Raw genomic sequence first — 19,728 nt, 5'->3', positions numbered from 1 at the left:
TGTACCCAAAAGAAGCCTGCAAGCTCTTTAAAAGATTGAAATAAGCCTTAATAGGCCCTAATTGGAAGTTTCTTCAAGGGAAATCATTAGACTAGAGGAAGACATTTGCATGCAAATGTGAAATCTTAGAAACAATTGGTGGGTATATCCTTTAATTTAAACTTTACTCAAGAAGCCCGGAGGCAACAGAGACCATTCTGGGAGTTACAGGCTTTTCCACCTTTACTGGCCATACAAGGCCGACGTTATGTCAAATAATATGGTCATAAACTCAATACAAAACCTGCTGCGAGACTGCAAAACCATTTTAAAACACTAAAATCACTCAAGCTGCAGTAATAAACTTGACCAAGTTGCCAAGGTACTTTACCAAAGGCATTTTTCTCAGAGGAGATGGAAATGGATGGACAAACTCAATTGTGCAACTCACCTACTCTGACATTATCCTATTTGGTCACATCTCAGTCAAAATTAACTTGACATTATTTTTCTGATTAACAGTTTTTATTGATTCACATAAATGTACCTCATAGAACAAAACATATATACATAGAATCAAACTTAACCCCAACTATTACTCATCCCCCTCCCAATCCCACCCTAACCCCAGCAACATTACAGTGGTCTTAAATGACATAGACACACATGCACACACATAAAAAAAATACATAAAAAAATAAAAAAAAATAAACAAATAAAAATTTTAAAAAACACAACAACAATAATCACACATCCACAAATGACAAATACCCGCCCCATTTCTCCACGAACACTTTATACCTCCCCGTTCCTCTGAATGTAACTTCCTCAAAGGCCGCCACCCTTCCCATCTCCGAGCACCACTCCTGAAAAGAGGGTGCTCCAGCCAACCTTCAGCCCCTCAAAATGATCTGCCTGGCGATCATGACACTGGTTAAGACCCAATTCTTTATGTGTCTACTTACAATGTCAATGACTGCCCCACCACCCAAGATACAGAGTCTGGGGCAGAATAATACCTGAATACCTAACACCTCGCATACCAGATTCTGCACATTTAACCATACTGAGTGAAAATGTGAAATAACGGGGTGTGATTTAACTTCTCTGGTTAGTTTGATAGAAAGGCTTTGCAATGGCAAAATAGGGGCAAGAAGTTCTTGTTCAATGCAAAACCAGGGAGGGGCTCTTTCAGGTGGAAGCGACCAATGAGCCAAATGTCTCAGACCGAATGCATAATAATAAAACAGAATCTTGGGTAGGCCTTGCCCACCTTTGTCCATCAGCCTATGTAACTTATTAAAATTTAACCTGGCACACTTACCATTCCAAATGAAGGACTTCACTATGCTATCAAATTGCCTTAAATAAGAGAGGGGGACATCTATAGGGAGAGACTGTAACAGGTAGTTCAATTTTGGAATACATTTCATTTTAATTACATTAACCTTCCCAATCATCGATAAGTGTAATGAAGCCCACCTGTCCACACCATTCGAAAACCTTTTTATTAAGGGATCAAAATTAACTCTGACTAAATCATACAAATTTGCTGGGAATAAGATTTCCAAATACTTATGCCCTGTTTGGGCCACTGGAAGGCACCCGGCTGGAAGGCCATTACTGGACAGTATGCTGTCAAAGCCAAAGCTTCGGATTTAGACCAATTGACTTTGTATCCTGAGAACTTGGAAAAGGAATGAATAATTTTGTGGAGGCATGGCATAGATCTAGTGGGGTCGAAGACGAATAATAAAATATCATCTGCGTAAAGCAGTAGCTTATGCGCCACACCTCCCACAATCACCCCTGGAAAATCATCCTTCTTTCTTATCACGGCTGCTAATGGTTCCAGGGCAAGACAGAACAATAATGGGGAAAGAGGGCATCCCTGCTGGGTGCCCCTATCCAAAGTAAAAGAATCTGAAATTAGTCCATTTGTTAGTACCGCTGCTACAGGGTGTCTATAAAGTAACTTAATCCAACCAATAAAAGTACTCCCAAACCCATACAATTCCAAAATCTTAAAAAGATAATCCCATTCTACCATATCAAACGCCTTTTCGGTGTCAAGTGAGATGGCAGCGACCGGAGATTGATCATCCACTACTGACCACATGATATTGATGAAACGCCTAATGTTATCAGAAGAGTTACGGCCCTGAATAAACCCCACCTGATCTATATGCATAAGTGATGTCATAACTTTACTTAATCGGTTAGCCAGAATTTTGGACATAATTTTTACATCTAACTGGATCAGGGAAATTGGATGGTAACTTTTACACTCGCTTGGATCTTTGTCCTTTTTAAGAATCAGACTGATCCGGGCTTGTGTCGTGGTTGGCAGGAGCTTTCCATTCTTTAATGATTCTGTATAAACTTCTAACAAAAGTGAAGCCAGTTCTGTAGCATAAGATTTGAAAAACTCAGTGGCAAAGCCATCAGGCCCTGGAGCCTTGTCTGTAGGCAGGGCCTTAATTACCTCATCAAGCTCTTCAAAGTTTATCTCAGAATCAAGAGATTTTTTTGCTCAGTCGTCAGTTTAGGGAATTCTAATGGTTCCACAAAGTTTCTAATATCTTCATCAGTAGACGAAGACGTGGAACTATAGAGATCAAGGTAGAATTCTTTAAAAGCATTATTAATATCAATGGCTGAGGTAAATATTTAACCGCCAGCAGATATCACTGAGGGAATGGTAGAAAAAGACTCTCTCTGCTTTATATATCTAGCCAAAAGTTTTCTGACTGAAAAAGACTGTCTTGCCCTGAATAACCAAAACTCCACTTTCCGTGACAAAATAGCATTATATCTATATTTCAATTGGGTCAATTCTCTGAGGCCATCAGATGACAAACGGCGCTTCAGCTTTGCCTCTGCACTTTTAATATTTCCTTCCAACTGAACAAATTCTCGAGCTTTGGATTTTTTGATGAATGAGGCATACTGTATGATCCGACCCCTAAGAACCGCCTTAAGTGCCTCCCAAGCCACGCCCACAGAGGATACTGAGGACCAGTTGGTCTTCATATAAACATTGATTTCAGTCTTTAACATTTGTTGGAAATCAGGATTTTGCAAAAGGGATACATTAAAGCACCAACTATATGATTTCTTTTTCTCTATATGTGGCAACACCTCTAAACTCACCAGGGCATGATCTGAGACTAAGATGTTTCCAATTGAGCAATCAACAACAGATGAAATGAGGGACTTAGATATAAAAAAAAATCTATTCTAGAATAAATCTTATGGACTGAATAAAAAAATGTATAGTCCCTACCAGATGTGTTCAAAAGTCTCCAAATATCTGTAAGACCAAGATTTTTACACATCCTGTGAAGCGTAATTGTTGCTCTAGGGGGCTTACACACTTTTGCTTCACAATGATCAAGGACTGAGTCCATCAATAGATTAAAGTCTCCTCCCAATATTATATCATGGGGGTGCCAGCGGCTTGCAACATCCTTTCAAGATCTAAAAAAAAAGCCCTGATCATCAGCCCATGTGTAAATATTAGCCAAAATAAACCTTTGCCCCTGAATTTCAGCTAAAACTATAATTACTCTACCTAATTTATCTTTAATCTGTTTGAGACATTTGAATTGTAGATGCTTATTTACCAGTATAATGACTCCCTTGCTCTTACTTGAGCCAGCACTAAAAAAAAACACGTCCACCCCATATCTTCCTAAATTTTTCAGCTTCCTGCGGGGAAAGATGCGTTTCTTGAAGAAAAACTATATCATATTTCTTACGTTTAAGAAAAGTAATAACCTTCCTTCTTTTTATAGGGTGTCACAACCCATTCACATTCCACGTCGAGAGAGACAATCCACTCATTTTAACAATTGACATTTTGATATAGTAGAAAAAACAAATTGTATGTCAAAAATAAAATAATACAGACCACATTCCCCATTAGTGAAACAATCAAACCCCGAACTTCCCCCTGAACAAAACAAACAGAAAAAAGAAAAACATTCACATTAACCCCGCGCAAGACAGTGCCAACTGGCGACGATCCCTCTAAACTCAAAAGGTTGAGCCCCCACGACAACTTTGCCATCGGAATGCACAGTTTTGCCTCACAAATTTGTGAGAGAACGAAAGATTAATTCCCAGCTGTTCCAAAGGAGTGTTATTCAACAGAACATACTCCTGCCGCTTGGTGGAACCAATGCAAAAAGAAACAATTCTGGCATCCCGGTTCCCCAGATGATGAAGTCAATTCACTCGGAGGCCACATAAAAGTATATACCATGACCTACTCAGTCTGTCAACTTTATAAAAGACATCCTTTGTGTGTGCAGCATGTAGATATTTTGCGGTCATCTGTAGTGTCCACTCTCAAACTGGCTGGGAACTTCATTGTAAAAGTGATCTTCCATCAAAAGTTTCTTTAAGGAAAAGTGTTATTCACAAAACAAACTCCAGCCGCTAGGCAGAGCCAACGCAGAAAGAAACCAAAATGACACCCAGCTTCCTCAAAAGCCAGAGTAAGTACTGCGAGTTGACCCACTCACATGAGAAACATCTGATGGCTTACTCACCCATTGATTCTATAAAAGACATTGCCTGATTGGGACATGTAAATACTTTGTGACCGTCCTTCGCTTCTATTCTCAGTTTGGCCGGAAACATCAATGCAAAAGTGATCTTACATTGATGCAAGAGTTTCTTGCATTCCCTGAACCAATCGCGTTTCTCTCTTGTCGAACTCGCAAAGTCCGGGAACAAGAAAATATTATGATTCCTCCAAGAAAGCTTTCCTTTGCTCCTTGCCTGGCACAACACAAGAAATTTATCGGATGATCTCAGAAATCTGGCCAGGATTGATCGGGGCCCGTCTCCCTCAGCAGATCTGTGAGCAGGGACTCTGTGAGCTCGCTCGATTTCTAGCTTGTGGCCTGTTATGTCGAGCAGACTCGGGAAGTGCTCGTCCAGGAATTTCACCATATCTCTGCCCTCCTCATGCTCAGGAATTCCAACTATTTGAACGTTATTCCTGTGGCTTCTATTCTCAAGATCTTCAAGCTTTTCAAGAACCCTGTAGAGCTGAGGAGGGTGGGGCCGGGCTGGAATGAGACACACCCGGTCCCCAATCAGCCTGATGGGGCGCGCGAGGGATAAAGGCGGCACAAAAAAAACGACAGTTCGAGAGAGAGAGAATTACAGACAGCTGTACTGTGTGTTTAGTTGTGTGTTTTTGGTTGGGTCTTTGGTTAATAAATTATTATTTAAGTTGTCAAGCCGGTTCTCGCCTCCTCCTTTCCTCTGAACCCCCTTACACTGGTGCCGAAACCCGGGAAGGAGGAGGGATTCCCGTCGCAGAGTCCTCGACACTGCCGTCCACCCAGGGGAGCGCCGCGGCCGTCCGACGGGGGACGGAGTAACCCGACTACCCGGACGCGGTGAACGGCCGCCGTCCGCGAGGCGAGTGGGGACGGGACTCCCCGACCGCCTGGAGCGAGGGAGCCGCTGCCGGGGGCGGAGGAGTGCCCTGCCGTCCCCCGGGAACGCGGAGGGGTCGAGAGAAGACCGCCGTCCGCGGGGGGGAGGAGGGAAGCGACTCCCCGACCGCCTGGAGTGGTAAGGCCGCTGCCAGGGGCGGAGGAGAGTCCCCACGGGACACCGGGAACGCGGAGGGGCGTTCTGTCCACTGGGGGTCGGAGGTCTGACTCCGGTCCGCCCGGGAAGGAGCGGCTGCAGTCCGCCTGAGAGTGTGGAGTAGTGATCGAGGACCACGCGACGGCGCATCAGAGAACCGGTGAGTTTCTTTTTCTCTCTCTCCTCTCTCTCTCTCTGCCGCTCCGTGTTGGCCTTTCCCTCGCCATTTTGTGTTGTTTTTTCCCCTCCTGTCTCCTCCCAGGTCGAGGAAGGCGGGGAGGACCCGCCGGCAGTCGGGGCATAAGGCACGCCCCCCCACCCGGAGAGGAAGGGTGGGGGGGATGTACGTCATGCCGGGGGCTCCCCGGCCTGAGGCAACGCCGGGAGGAGTGTAGAGCTGAGGAGGGCAGGGCCGGGCTGGAATGAGACACACCCGGTCCCCAATCAGCCTGATGGGGCGCGCGAGGGATAAAGGCGGCCGGGGACGACAGTTCGAGAGAGAGAGAATTACAGACAGCTGTACTGTGTGTTTAGTTGTGTGTTTTTGGTTGGGTCTTTGGTTAATAAATTATTATTTAAGTTGTCAAGCCGGTTCTCGCCTCCTCCTTTCCTCGACACCACTTTATAGTTACGTTTATACACTGTCCACACTAACACACACACTGCTTCTACAAATAACTTCCACTATTCAGGAATGGTCACTCTGGCTCAGCTCTGTCATATCCAGTCTCTCACTCTGAGCGTTGTGTCGCTCTCTTTATGCCGCTCTCCCCGTGCTCACTGAAATTAGAGACAGGTGTTAGACATAATTTAGCTCAGGAGTAAGCGCCCTTACCGCTTTCTCTCTCCGGAGAGATGCTTGACCACGCCCCCGCTGCCACAAACCCGTTCCAAATCAACTTTGGTTGTGGGCGGATTAGCGGATGATTCCCTCTCCGATGACTCCAAATAATCGATTCGTCCCTCAACATCAGTCACTCTTGTAACTGACTCTTCCATCACCGTAATCGATCGACGTATTACAGCGAGATCCTCCAAGTCAGCAATAACCTTCGTCAGCATCACCGACATGTTGGACAACTGACGCAGGATCTCCTCTCCCGCCGCGCCATCTAAATCGAGTCCCCGGTCTGTAGGCCTGTGGGGGCTTTCATCCTGAACACATAAGTGTCTTTTAATGTCTCCAGAGCCCGAGGATTTTGACTTCTTTGCCATGTTTTACCTCAAAGAGCAAATGTGTAACTGGGTGTATCTAATTTCACCAAATTATAACATAAGAATAATTAAAAAATTAGCAAAGTGCACAGAGCTCGTCGCTCACACGTCTGCTTCTTGCATGGCGTCACGTGACCCCCTAACTTGACATTATTTGAAAAGATGATTGGTTAGACCTCACTTAGCTTTATTAAAGTGTTTACCAGTGTATTTGAAGTCAAGACTGATCTCACTGTGAATTCAACTTCAGTAGGTTGAAAATTCTTCAGGTAAACTCTGTCTGTGCTTTCCGAAATTTGAACCACTGCCCCTCAGTGGCCGAAGCAGGAAGTGTTGTTAAATGTATGGGCACATGTGAGTACCAGTTTCTGAGTGATATGCCCACAGAGTGGCACCAAAAGCAAGTTGTAAAGTGAGTTGTTCTTAGTTGTAAAGGATGTAATAAAGTGAAGAGGAATGTACTGTATATTTTATTAACTCTACCTAACCCAAACCTTAATTCTTAACCTAACTGTCAGTAGAGTAGAAATGTAATCAATTCGGATGTAATTAGCTTTATATGGAGAGGTGGTGTAATGTAGTTATTACAAAAGCTTCTCAGTTATATTAATCCCAAACAAATTGGTCATATCAGAAATTTTTCCAGACTTTTTACGGACTGCGAGTTCTCATGCCGGTAAAGATTACAGCATCTTTTACCTTCTATAAAATGCCCTGAAAAAATAATCCCAGGTGAAGGCAGCCCTGCACGAATTTACATGCTGGTAAAAAGCCTGTGAATCTGCACTGTCCAGCCTCACAAATTCTACATATCTACAAGATAACATTGGCTGTTGTAACATTTGCATATGGACTGATGTATGTTTTTTCTCAACATATTATGCTGTCAAGCATTTTATTCAACCTAGTCTCATAACAAAATTTTTAGTAAACTGATTTTTACATGCCGAATTCTACATTTCATTGAAGTTTTCTGGTGAAATGAACACTGGAGGTGCTACAACAACTGTGCGTCTTATTCACTTTCACACAAATCACGACTAGAATGATTTTTTTTTTTTTTGGACACTATTGGTTAGGTTTAAGTGTTGGTTAAGAGTAAGGATATCTGTTTTGTGTCTACCTCTCATTTGATTTTAGATCTCTGTTGGTTAGGTTTAGGTTAAAGTTTTAGGTTAGGGAGGTACGTTTTACTCATTAACACCTCCACTAAAATATTCACCTTAAAAGCCTTGTCTGATTAGACACCATTTCACTAGCTTTTGGAACCCCCCGCTGGACATTTCACTGGTAAAAACATGTAATGCAGTCGGTCATTTCATTTTGCAAAAAATGTTGCCATGATCACGTAATGTTCAGGCTGGTTTATTTATTTAATAATAATAATAATAATAATAATAATAATAATAATAAAAACTATCGCATTTTATTTTGTTTAGGAAATTGAGAAACTTACACAAGCACATAACTTTGTAATTTGAGTGGCAAATAGGGGAAATTGTGATGGGGTTTGTATGTGTTGTTCAGTCACACTGAGTAGCCCGCATTTCAGAACATATTTTCTGAATACAATTACGTAACGTAACGGATTGTCCATCTTTTTAATTAGGCATTACCACCTCCAACTGAATTGTTGTGATGCTGAGAGAAAGAGCTTTGAGACGCTCAGCTCTGGCCTATTGAAATTCTTGGTTATAGCGCCCCTTAGTGGTTTAGAGCTGCTAATGATTAATCCATGTGGTGACTGTGGTGGTACTAGGCCTAATCTGGTTGAGTACCATCTGTATATGCACATATTTATTCATTTCTGCATAATTAATCAGCATAGCTAAATAAACTTTCTTATAGTTACACGTCACGGCTATGTGTAATGCAGTAGACACATCTCTGATATTTCTACAGACATCGCTTTTACCGTGCAAATTGATGGTAAACGTTACTGACATCTGCAGTAACAATTACCTAATCTCCTCTAAAAAAGGATTTGAAGGGAAAAATGGAAACACTGAATTGCGTGATTGTCACTGATTATGGAAATGCAGTTACTTCCTTATTATTATTTTGAAGCAATGTAAAAAAAAAAAAAAAATTAAAAAAAAAATTAAAAAAAACTTTTTAAATGATGAGACTTCGATGTGATTTGGTTGTAATAAATAATATCTCTTTATATAAACATATACAATTATAATATTGGCTTGTTGATTGTAAGGAAATATAATAAGGTAAATTGTGTTCCAAATGCTTTTAACCCCAAAACTGTGAATGTGTATCGAAATAAACTATAGAACATTAATATACATTGGACTAAATCCCCAAACATAGAGAGGAAACTTTTCCTCAACATTTAAAGGGGTCATGAAATGCTATATATATATATATATATATATATATATATATATATATATATATATATATATATAATTTTATTATTTTCCTTGAGGTCCACTGATAATGTCAGTAAAGTTTTTTTGCACCAAAACTGTCATAGTTTAATAATAAATTATTTTCCACCCTGTCTCTGGCCCTCTGACTGAAACGCTTGGTTTTGGCCTCAGCATCTTCTTTAAACTTCAGTGTAAACGTCCACAGTTCTGATTGTTTAACATCAGGTAGCCCCTCAAATTCAGCCATATTTTAAACTCAATCAGAAGAGAATAAACAAGCTCTCCACAAAATTATGAATCAAAATTTCAGGGTTTACATATAACGCACATCTAACACATTGCATCAGAATATATTAAACTGTTCACTTAAGCACAGCAGCACCACAAATTATCAAACAGTCATGACATATAAAATATTAATGAATGAAGCTTTTTACTCACAGTTTTGTGGTCAAGTCCAAGTGCTTTTAACTGCCCGATTCGTCAATAACAGTTCCTTTGCAAAGCTTAAATAGTATTATGATTGGTTTACAAGCAGTCCACACTGTTATTTGCCACACATAGACAGTCCATAGCATGGTGAAACATGACACTCACACATTAGATGCACTGAGGCGCAGATTGCCAGAAATGCATCCAAACGGTCACAGACGTCCAGCTAGTGCTTGTTTACATACACCAACAATTAAAAATAGCACAGATAGGCGCAAGAACAGCAAGACGCAGAGCAGCTGAATGAAACTGAATGGCATCTCCATTTCTGAGTTGTAACTTGACATCGCCTCTTTAAAAAGCGACGTGATAAACATGACAACGGTCAAAGACGTCTGTGTAATGCATGTAATATGCAAAAAAATAAAATAATAATAAATAAATAAATAGTTCCGATGGTTCCCCTTTGGTGTTCAGGAATAGTTGTTCACACTAGGCCTGTCTCGCTCTCTCTCTGTTTATGTGAACTGAATGCCTGTGGGTGGGCCAAGGGTGTGATGACACATGTTGTGGGGTGTGTAAATACAGCTGAGTAATGTCTCATGATGTCACGAACACACAGTTTTCAAAACGGGACATTTCAAAAGGGTGGGAACTATAAATGCTCTTTTTAGACAGGGAAGAAGTTTTGAGTTCTGAAATTTACAGTATGTTGTAATACAGTTGACTCTTATATATCTAAATATCAAGGAAAATTTGATTCTCCATTTCATGACCCCTTTAAGAAGTCCACCCCCACTTCTTTAGCCTACTAGAGAAGGGTCTACTAGCCCACTCCTTTACCATATAATTTACAAACCAAAAATTGTGCTCCCAGATAGCTGGAAGATTTTGCATTCATTTTAATATTCTAACATGGAAATGGGGTGTAAAACAATATAAAGGCATGTCCTGTTGTAGTTGTATTATTTAGGAAGAACAATGACCATCTTTTTCCCTGTTTCTTTTATTCTCCGGGACCATAAATCAAACCTTTCTTTTCAGGAGGGATGATACCACAGTAATCTCAGAGGATGTACAGTTGAAAATAGACCACTGGCGGAGGACAATTTGTGAGCCCCCCTTTTTGTGAGAAGAAGAAACCTTAAAGAAAAGAAATAGAAAATAATAATAATAATAACAAAATAAAAAAGCAATAGTTGTGTTTGGTTCACCATAGGGTCTGGATTATTAATGACATATTAATAATAACAAATTCTATTTTTTGGATGAATAAAAATATTATGCAAGTTAATATTTATAAAGCTGCCAATAAGCCATGTTTCTCAAACTACTGTGATGTTAAGTGCTTGCAATATTTTTAGCATATGAAAGAGTTAAATGATGAAAGTACTTTTTGGGTGAAAACTGTATGGAACATGATAAGTCCATTCCCTTTTGCTCTAAGCATTGACAGCGAGATCTTTGATTTATTCATGAACCCTTACGCATGCTGCCAAGAACCATTACATCCGAGTAAGTGACTGAAAAGTGAGGAGAAAAATTTGCTGAGAAAAGCAAATTACAGTTTCAAAACAAATCAAACCACATTGTGGACACTGCATGTATGGTGCCCACTCCAAAACTGTACCGAAAAAACAAACAAAAATCTATATGTTTCAAAATAAACTAATTAAGGCATCCCGCTGTTCAAGCCTTACCTTGGAAACCATTTTGGAGTGTGCCAATCTTTGTTCTAGCAAAGATAGGAACGCCTCTCTTTGAAGAGTGTGCTTCTTCTTTCATTATGATGTTGAGAGCTTGTTTACTGAGCAATAATATGTTTCAGACGGTTTCTTAAGGCGTACCTAAAGATTATGGGCTAGAAATATCACAGTTTGGTTCCATCCATCTCTTCAAGCATCCATTAAGGTCACAATAGTAGCAGCTCTTGGACATCTGCAGACTATCCACATTTTCCCTTATAGTAACTTTAAATGTCCTCCTTAAGCATTCCACATCAGTGCCCATAGGAAGTACTAACTCAGGGTGCTTTCACACTGGCAGTTTAGTTCGAAACAGAGCACGGTTCGCATGAAAAATTGTTAATGTGAAAGCTGTCATGCGAACTGGGGAGCGCACCGCAGTACCGAACCCGAGATTACTTGTTGGAGTTCGGTTGCAATGGAACTCTAGCTTGATTCGCGTGAATGTGAAACCAACTCGGACTCAGGTGCGCACTCGTTCAGGAAGTTAAGTAACCTGCGAATGCATTTTAGCCGATGACGACATCATTAGTTTCGACAACACATGAGGATCCACACATTCCTGAAAGTCCCAAAAAAGTAATGACACCACAATGACATACAAGTACAATCAACACTATAAATATTGTCTGTCTATCTGTCTGTCTGTCTACCTATCTATACACCTCATAAATACTATATATAAATACTATTATAGGTTATAAATATAGGGTATAATAGGAGATGACAGTGGCGATAACTTCACCTTGGACATGAGCGTGAGTAAGCGTGCAGTGTAAACAAAGATGCAAATGTATTCCTTGCAATCAGCTGTCTCCTCAAAAAACGGAGTTTGTGAGCAGCAGCAAGCTGCCTTCCCCTGGACATCTGATGAGTTACGCCATGAAGCGCACATATACGCCGATGTCATTCACTCTGCTGTGCATAATGGCACCAAAATAACAACAACAACAAAAAAAAAAGTATGATGAGTCGCGTTGTGTTCACCATGCATGTTTGTGATGATGTAAGATGAATGCAAATGGACCAGGGTTCGATAGAATCAAGTGAGTGTGAAACAAGACCAACGCTGCAGGGGGCACCGGGAACAATCGCACTTGGAATCGGACCACAGCAAACATGCCCAATGTGAAAGACCCCTCAGAGGAGTAGTTCTCCTAAGTATGAAAATTCTGTCATTTACTCACTCTCATGTCATTCTCAAACTTGACTTGAAAAGACCATAAAAGGAGTCCATATGTGATGATTGATATATCCCAAGCCTTCTGAAACAATATGATAGCTTTGTGTGAGAAACAGACCCCTCTGGTGTAGCCCACAAATCTTAAGGTAAAGACACATCAGGTCTGAAATCAATAACATCAAATATTTTTGTGTCTCGTCATTAATGTCAAACCTGGTGCACAGTGTTGGATAAATTATGTACAAAAAATAATCTATTACAAGTTAGTTCTATAAAAACATAAATTACTTTACTGATACTTTGTTAAAAAGGTAATTTCATTATATATTATTTTCACTTTTAAGTTACGTTCTAAAACACTTTTCACAGAAAAGATTTTGTTTTTCCACTCAACAAACACAAAATCATTTTTAAATGTCTTCCTTGTTCATTGTTGCAACCAAGACATACACTCAGCATCACATGTTTCACCTTTAAATGACTCATCAGTGGGCGCATGACCTTCAGATGTTACCAAAATATCAACATAATGCATGTTCTAAACTGATTCTATCTAAGTAATTATAATTAATAAATATGTGTAATCCAAGTTACTTACTTAAAATTAATTAACCTAACTGAAAGTCAGTAACTGTAATCTGATTACAAGAATTTAAAATGTAATGCACAACACTATTTTTTTGTACTTTTATAGTAATTAGATTACAGTAACTAATTACTTGGTAATCAGATTACACCCAACACTGCTGTGTCATACTTAAAAAGTTTTTGTAATGAATAACAATGGAAATGCTGGATTGTTCCTCTCACAAAGCTATTGTATGACTTTAAAAGACATGGAATCAGTCATATAGCCTTATTTTCTGGTGTTCTACTTATTTTCTTCTTTTTTTGTCACTTCTTAATCTCAACAATTCTGTCCCCATTTAGTTTCATTGTATGGAAAAGAGCAGCCAGGACAATCTGTCTAATATCTCCCTTTGTATTCCACAGGAAATGAAAACCACACCGTGGTTTTTAGAACAACATGAGGGTAATAAATGGTGACATAACTTTAAGTTTTTGAGTGAGCTGCTCCTTTCTACATACTGACCAGAGTTTAAAAACATAATTTTCTACTATTGTAAATTAAATAAAAATGACTGGTACCTCCTCGTTTTAACATTACAAACATGAGCAGGAAATATGGCTGAACATGTTAAAAGCCAGAGAGCTATATGAGAATTGTGACACAAGCAGACAGTGGTTTTGCTGTAGGTGCTCAACCACAGTACGTGCACCATCTATCACTAAGATCACTATCACCTTGGAGGAGATGAAACCTCTAGGCTTCCAATCTCACCGCTAGAGTGGTTGGTAATCTGCGCTTAAAACCAAGACAAGCAGAAAATTCCACAGCTAAAACCTCTTATTAATTCCATGGGTTCCCACTCCTTTAGACCAATGAATTATTTTCTATTATTTTTATTACTAGAGATACCACACACAAAGACTAATTAGCAATACATTAGAGCTGAGTGTATTATTAGAAAAAATAAATAAATATTTATATGAAATTCCATTCATTTTTCAGTACAGTACAGTATTCCATTATTTCATCATGATAAAATCATGCTATTCTATTTTTTATTCCAATTAATTTCCTTTTTCAGGCCTGGAAATCACAATTTTAATATTCCATTATATTTTTAGGTTTTCCATGACCATGGTAATCCTCTAATATTTTATAAATAATAATAATAATAATAATAATAATAATAAAACTCTATAGTAAAGAATGCATTAGAATAAAATGATTATTAATAAGCATGGTTGAATATTAGTTTTTAACACAAAAATGGTTATGAAAATAACTAACAACAATGCTTTTTGTTACAGTATACGAATAAAGCACAGTAATTGATTGTAGGATAGTAGACAACATGATAATAAACCTGCATAAACCTGACACCTGACAGTTATCAATTCTCAGAGCATCATGGAGACAAGGTCACTATTCATGACATTGCATGACTAGATTTATATTACAGTATGTCAGCCTACATTGCTGGCATAAGGGGCGACTGTTAGTTCATTATAAGTTATTTTATTAGCAGATGTTTTAGAAGCTTATATACTCAACGCCATCTGGAGACATGGTAAGGGGTGCTGCTGCATCCCAACAATCAGCAGTCTGACATCAGACACACAGAAAAAGCATACGTGCGCACCCACCTATTATAATCATTCTTTATTCAGTTTATGCATTTATTCTCGTGGGAATATCGTGCAGCTCCCAGAAGTATTCAGAGCTAAAACCGAGCTGAGCCGCATGAACTGTAGGCTTATTATTATAATTTTTTTTTTTTATCTTATTTTTATTTTATTTATTTGTTACAATATAAATTAAGGTACACAATGAACCAGGTGAGCTCCAGTTCTGTAATAAGCCAACCTGATCTTTACAGCTTTGACCTCAAATCATTGCAAACAACAGATTTTCAAACAGTAGGTTAATAACAATAACCCAAATATAATAAAATAAACATTTCAATATTGTAATACAATACAAGACAAAATTCCAAAATAAGACGTCATGGGATTTGGGGGCATTAACACAGGACACAGTGTTCCGCCTGCGGTACTTGTTGTTGGTCTATGTACTGTATACACATGTATCAGATGGGCGTCTTTGGCCATTGTGTCGCATCTCACATGGGGTCCCACATCATAAACACTGCGTTTGTAAGGGGCCGTTCTTCACACCGAATGCTTTTATGCGCTAAAAAAATGCGTTTTAAATGTCATCTAAAAAACGTGGCGCTCCTGAACAAGCAAGTCCAGCACGTGTCTGCGTAGAAAAACAATTAAAGAACAGCACAGACATACAGTTGAAGTCAGAAGTTTACATAAACTTAGGTTGAAGTCATTAAAACAAATTTTTTTAACCACTCCACAGATTTCATATTAGCAAACTATAGTTTTGACAAGTTGTTTAGGACATCTACTTTGTGCATGACACAAGTACATTTTCCAACAATTGTTTACAGACAGATTGTTTCACTTTTAATTGACTATATCACAATTCTAGTGGGTCAGAAGTTACATACACTAAGTTAACTGTGCCTTTAAGCAGCTTGGAAAATCACTGCTCCAAAACCGCCATAAAAAGCCAGACTACAGTTTGCAAGTGCACCTGGGGACAAAGATCTTACTTTTTAGAGAAATGTCCTCTGGTCTGATGAAACAAAAATTTAACTGTTTGGCCATAATGACCATCGTTATGTTTGGAGGAAAAAGAGTGAGGCTTGCAAGTCAAAGAACACCATCTCAACCGTGAAGCATAGGGGTGGCAGCATCAAGATGTGGGGGTGCTTTGCTGCAGGAGGGACTGGTGCACTTCACAAAATAGATGGCATCATGAGGAAGGAAAATTATATGGATATATTGAAGCAACATCTCAAGACATCAGCCAGGAAGTTAAAGCTTGGTCGCAAATGGGTCTTCCAAATGGACAATGACCCCAAGCATACCTCCAAAGTTGTGGCAAAATGGCTTTAGGACAACAAAGTCAAGGTATTGGAGTGGCCATCACAAAGCCCTGAACTCAATCTGATTAAAAAAAAAACATTTGTGGGCAGAACTGAAAAAGCATGTGCGAGCAAGGAGGCCTACAAACCTGACTCAGTTACACCAGTTCTGTCTGGAGGAAAGGGCCAAAATTCTAGCAAATTATTGTGAGAAGCTTGTGGAAGGCTACCCAAAACGTTTGACCCAAGTTAACAATTTAAAGGCAATGCTACCAAATACTAACAAAGTGTATGTAAACTTCTGACCCACTGGGAATGTGATGAAATATATAAAAGCTTAAATAAATCATTCTCTCTTCTATTATTCTGACATTTCACATTCTTAAAATAGTGATCCTAACTGACCTAAGACAGGGAATGTTCTCTACACTGTAAAAAATAAAATAAAAAATGCTGTAAATGTTTGGCCAAATTCCTACAGCAATCTACTGTGTTTCTTAAATACAATAGTTTGCTGTTACAATTTGTGCATTCTGGGAGATCAAGAGCTGGCTCACTGTGAAGTGACTAGTTATATGGTAAATAGCTGTTGTTTGCAAGGCATTAGGGGAAAATGAACATTTAAAATCATGACATCATCTTGGTGAAAGCTAGTGACATTTTGAAAGGTATATTTTAACCCCCCCACCCCCTCATGACAATTTTAGTTTGTGGCACATGGTTAGTGTTCATGATGTTTTTGACCAATTCTGTTCTTTATCATATCACATTAGCCTTCACTTGTCTGTCTAAAAATCAACCTTTGAAGCAATGTACATATTATATGTACAATGTTGCCAGGATTGAGCAGTGTATTTTTTTTTTTTATGAAAAAACAACAACAACCCGTACACAGTAAAATAACAGTATAGCACTGCATTGTGGGTTATAATGGTGAAATATCCCTTTGCGCTTGAATAAGTATGTATGCTTTGGCAATGCATTTGGGGTTACAAAAATTGTAAAAAACAAAAAACACGCACAAAAGTTTTCATTCACACTTGATAGAAGTCTTAGTTTAATTAGTGTTGTTGTTTTGTTATCAATAGTTGTGTTTTGTGTGAAGTCACCATTATGGTGGATAGTGTTCTCTTGAGCTGGCACCTTGGACCTTCTTTATTATATTAGTATGTTCTTCCAGCCAATCAATTTGTTTTTAAGTAAAACACAAGTTGTTGCACTGTGCTACTTAGAAGACAAACCTAAGGTCAGCCTGAATGTCTGATCCTACCTTGCAAATGGCATTCTATGTGGCAATAGTGATGCATTACACATAAAAACATAGAAGCAAAAACAGTAAAGGACATTTCAGCAAAATGACATCAGCAAATTGTGTGTTTGATGTTTTTGATGAATTTACAGCTTGATTCAATTTGTGAACAAGACACACACAGAAATCAACTCTCGGTATACAAAACTCAACAATGGTGACAATTAACAAACATACTTTTACGTAAAAAAGTAAAATCTGAACATTAAAATACAAGTAACTTAGATTGCAATGTTAAAATAAAACCAGTAAATAGTAAAAAATCTAAGTAATTTCTTCATGCCGCAGTACATGCTGGGAATTTAGCTGTTAATTTCAACAACAATAGATAGCATGTAATTTGACAGTTATATGCTGCTAAATTACAGTTGTATACTGTAGCTGTAAAAACTGTATCTAGCTGTCAATTTCAGCAACAGCAAGTCACCTTAACTTGCTGGCAACCCTGCTGCCAGTTCTTTACTGTTTTTTGACGAGTAAATATTTAACAGTGTATGATTAAATGTCAGGAATTGTAAAAACTGAGTTTAAATGTATTTGGCTAAGGTGTATGTAAACTTCTGATTTCAACTGTATGCAAAAATGCTTTCGATGTGATCGGCATATTAGACGGCATATCAGGTAAAACAATTAAACTTTTAAAAACGCCTCTTGCGACACCCTGCGTTCTGTTTCAATCCGTTGCGCTCCATCATGCTATTTGTTGATGCAAGAACGCGTCTAGCGGGACGCATCGCAGGTATAACACGCAAGACAAGACTTTTCTATCACATTTGTATTTTAGGATACTACATTGAATAAATAAATAAATTAATAATAATAATAATAATAATAATAATAATATATATATATATATATATATATATATATATATATATATATATATATATATATATATATATGAGCTCAAACTTGCCAGTCGTGACATACTGAAAATTCTAGGATTTTTAAATGAATGATGTTTTAAGGTTATGGAGAGAACACAGGTGTCCTCCAGGTAGTGAAAAAGAAACCATGTGCTGAGCGGGACATGCTGGAGCACCAAGTTACAGTACCATGTAAATTCCGCAGCGCATAATAAATATGCACCAAACGCGTTTATTTGCGCGTCCTCTTAAATATCCATCATAAAACAGAGCGACAAGAAACCAGTAACGTGCTTTCCCAGACATTTAGATGATCTGTCCATATGCTTTAATCTCTGGATGAATTAATTGCATTTATGAAAGAGACAGTCTTACCTCAAAGCAAGGTCAGTTCCTGTAAATACAATGAAGCCGGTGGGAGAGATGTGGTCGGTGCGTCAGACAATCAGTTCTGCTGTCCGAACTGTTGCAGCTCTCCTCTCAAAGCGCATGTATTCTTAACTGAGAGCTAAACCCCTCCCCTGCTTCAAACATCATATTTTCAGAAACATTGTATTAAGAAACTCGTTAATTCCATTTCCAAGTCTTATTCATACTACCTATGTTGAGTATTAATTTTCAATCTTTCGTGTACAGACATTTTTAAAGTCTTTTGATAACAGGCTATTAATCTTGCATATCAAAACATATCATGTTTTAAGGTGAATTTTCAGCATGACCTTTCTCTGTGAAAAGAGTTTCATTTCACCAGTCAAAAACATCAAAAGTGTGAGGTTACAATGACTATGTTGGTGAACTGTTTGTTATTATAGGTGTCTCAGTACATAGCTCCTAAAATGCCATCTGAACTTTGGCTAAGACACCCTTATTTAATACACAACGCTATATATATATATATATATATATATATATATATATATATATATATATATATATATATATATATAATGTTTACAGATTGGCCCCATTCACTTCCATTGCAAGACCCTTACTGTAACCCATTTTTGCTTCTTTTGTTTTAAAGAAAACAAATAAATTTGAGTGGTAATCAACATTAAGCCATGTTTAAATACACTGTTTAAAAAGTATAGCCATAAAACATAAACAATGTGTTAACATTTTTTAAGTGTGATAAATTTGCTTACTAACCTTTTTCTGTGTAAAGTTATAACCAATTTTACAACTTCCTTGCCATGACAACAAAAAAGTTGCAAACCCTAAAACTCTAAAATGACTGAAAAATTATGATTTAAAAAACTTTACAGCTCAAATCATACACAAGTTGATATATATATATATATATATATATATATATATATATATATATATATATATATATATATATATATATAATTACTTGGTGCCTATAGGGCAAAATAATATATTATTTAGTCTTTAGAAACATTTCTAGTATGAATTAAACAGAAATCTGATGCTCTCAATTGCTCATGCCATATTGAGATTAAGCATATTACTGTTTATATTACAGTACA

The 19,728-nt window shown here is 38.2% G+C and overlaps 1 protein-coding gene across 1 annotated transcript in view; it reads right to left on the bottom strand.

Moving 5' to 3' along the window:
- LOC127449423 (contactin-4-like) overlaps window positions 1–18,689 on the bottom strand; it is a 167,969-nt gene extending 149,280 nt beyond the window's left edge. Inside the window, exon 1 of the mRNA XM_051712834.1 lies at window positions 18,611–18,689. The gene's annotated coding sequence lies outside the window, so the exon portion shown is untranslated. The remainder of the gene's footprint in view (window positions 1–18,610) is intronic.
- Between the last annotated feature and the right edge of the window lie 1,039 nt (window positions 18,690–19,728).

Source organism: Myxocyprinus asiaticus, chromosome 12 (assembly GCF_019703515.2).
Source record: "Myxocyprinus asiaticus isolate MX2 ecotype Aquarium Trade chromosome 12, UBuf_Myxa_2, whole genome shotgun sequence".
NCBI lineage: Eukaryota > Metazoa > Chordata > Actinopteri > Cypriniformes > Catostomidae > Myxocyprinus > Myxocyprinus asiaticus.
Note: the sequence above shows the minus strand (reverse complement) of the source record. Positions and strands in the feature narration are given on the sequence as shown.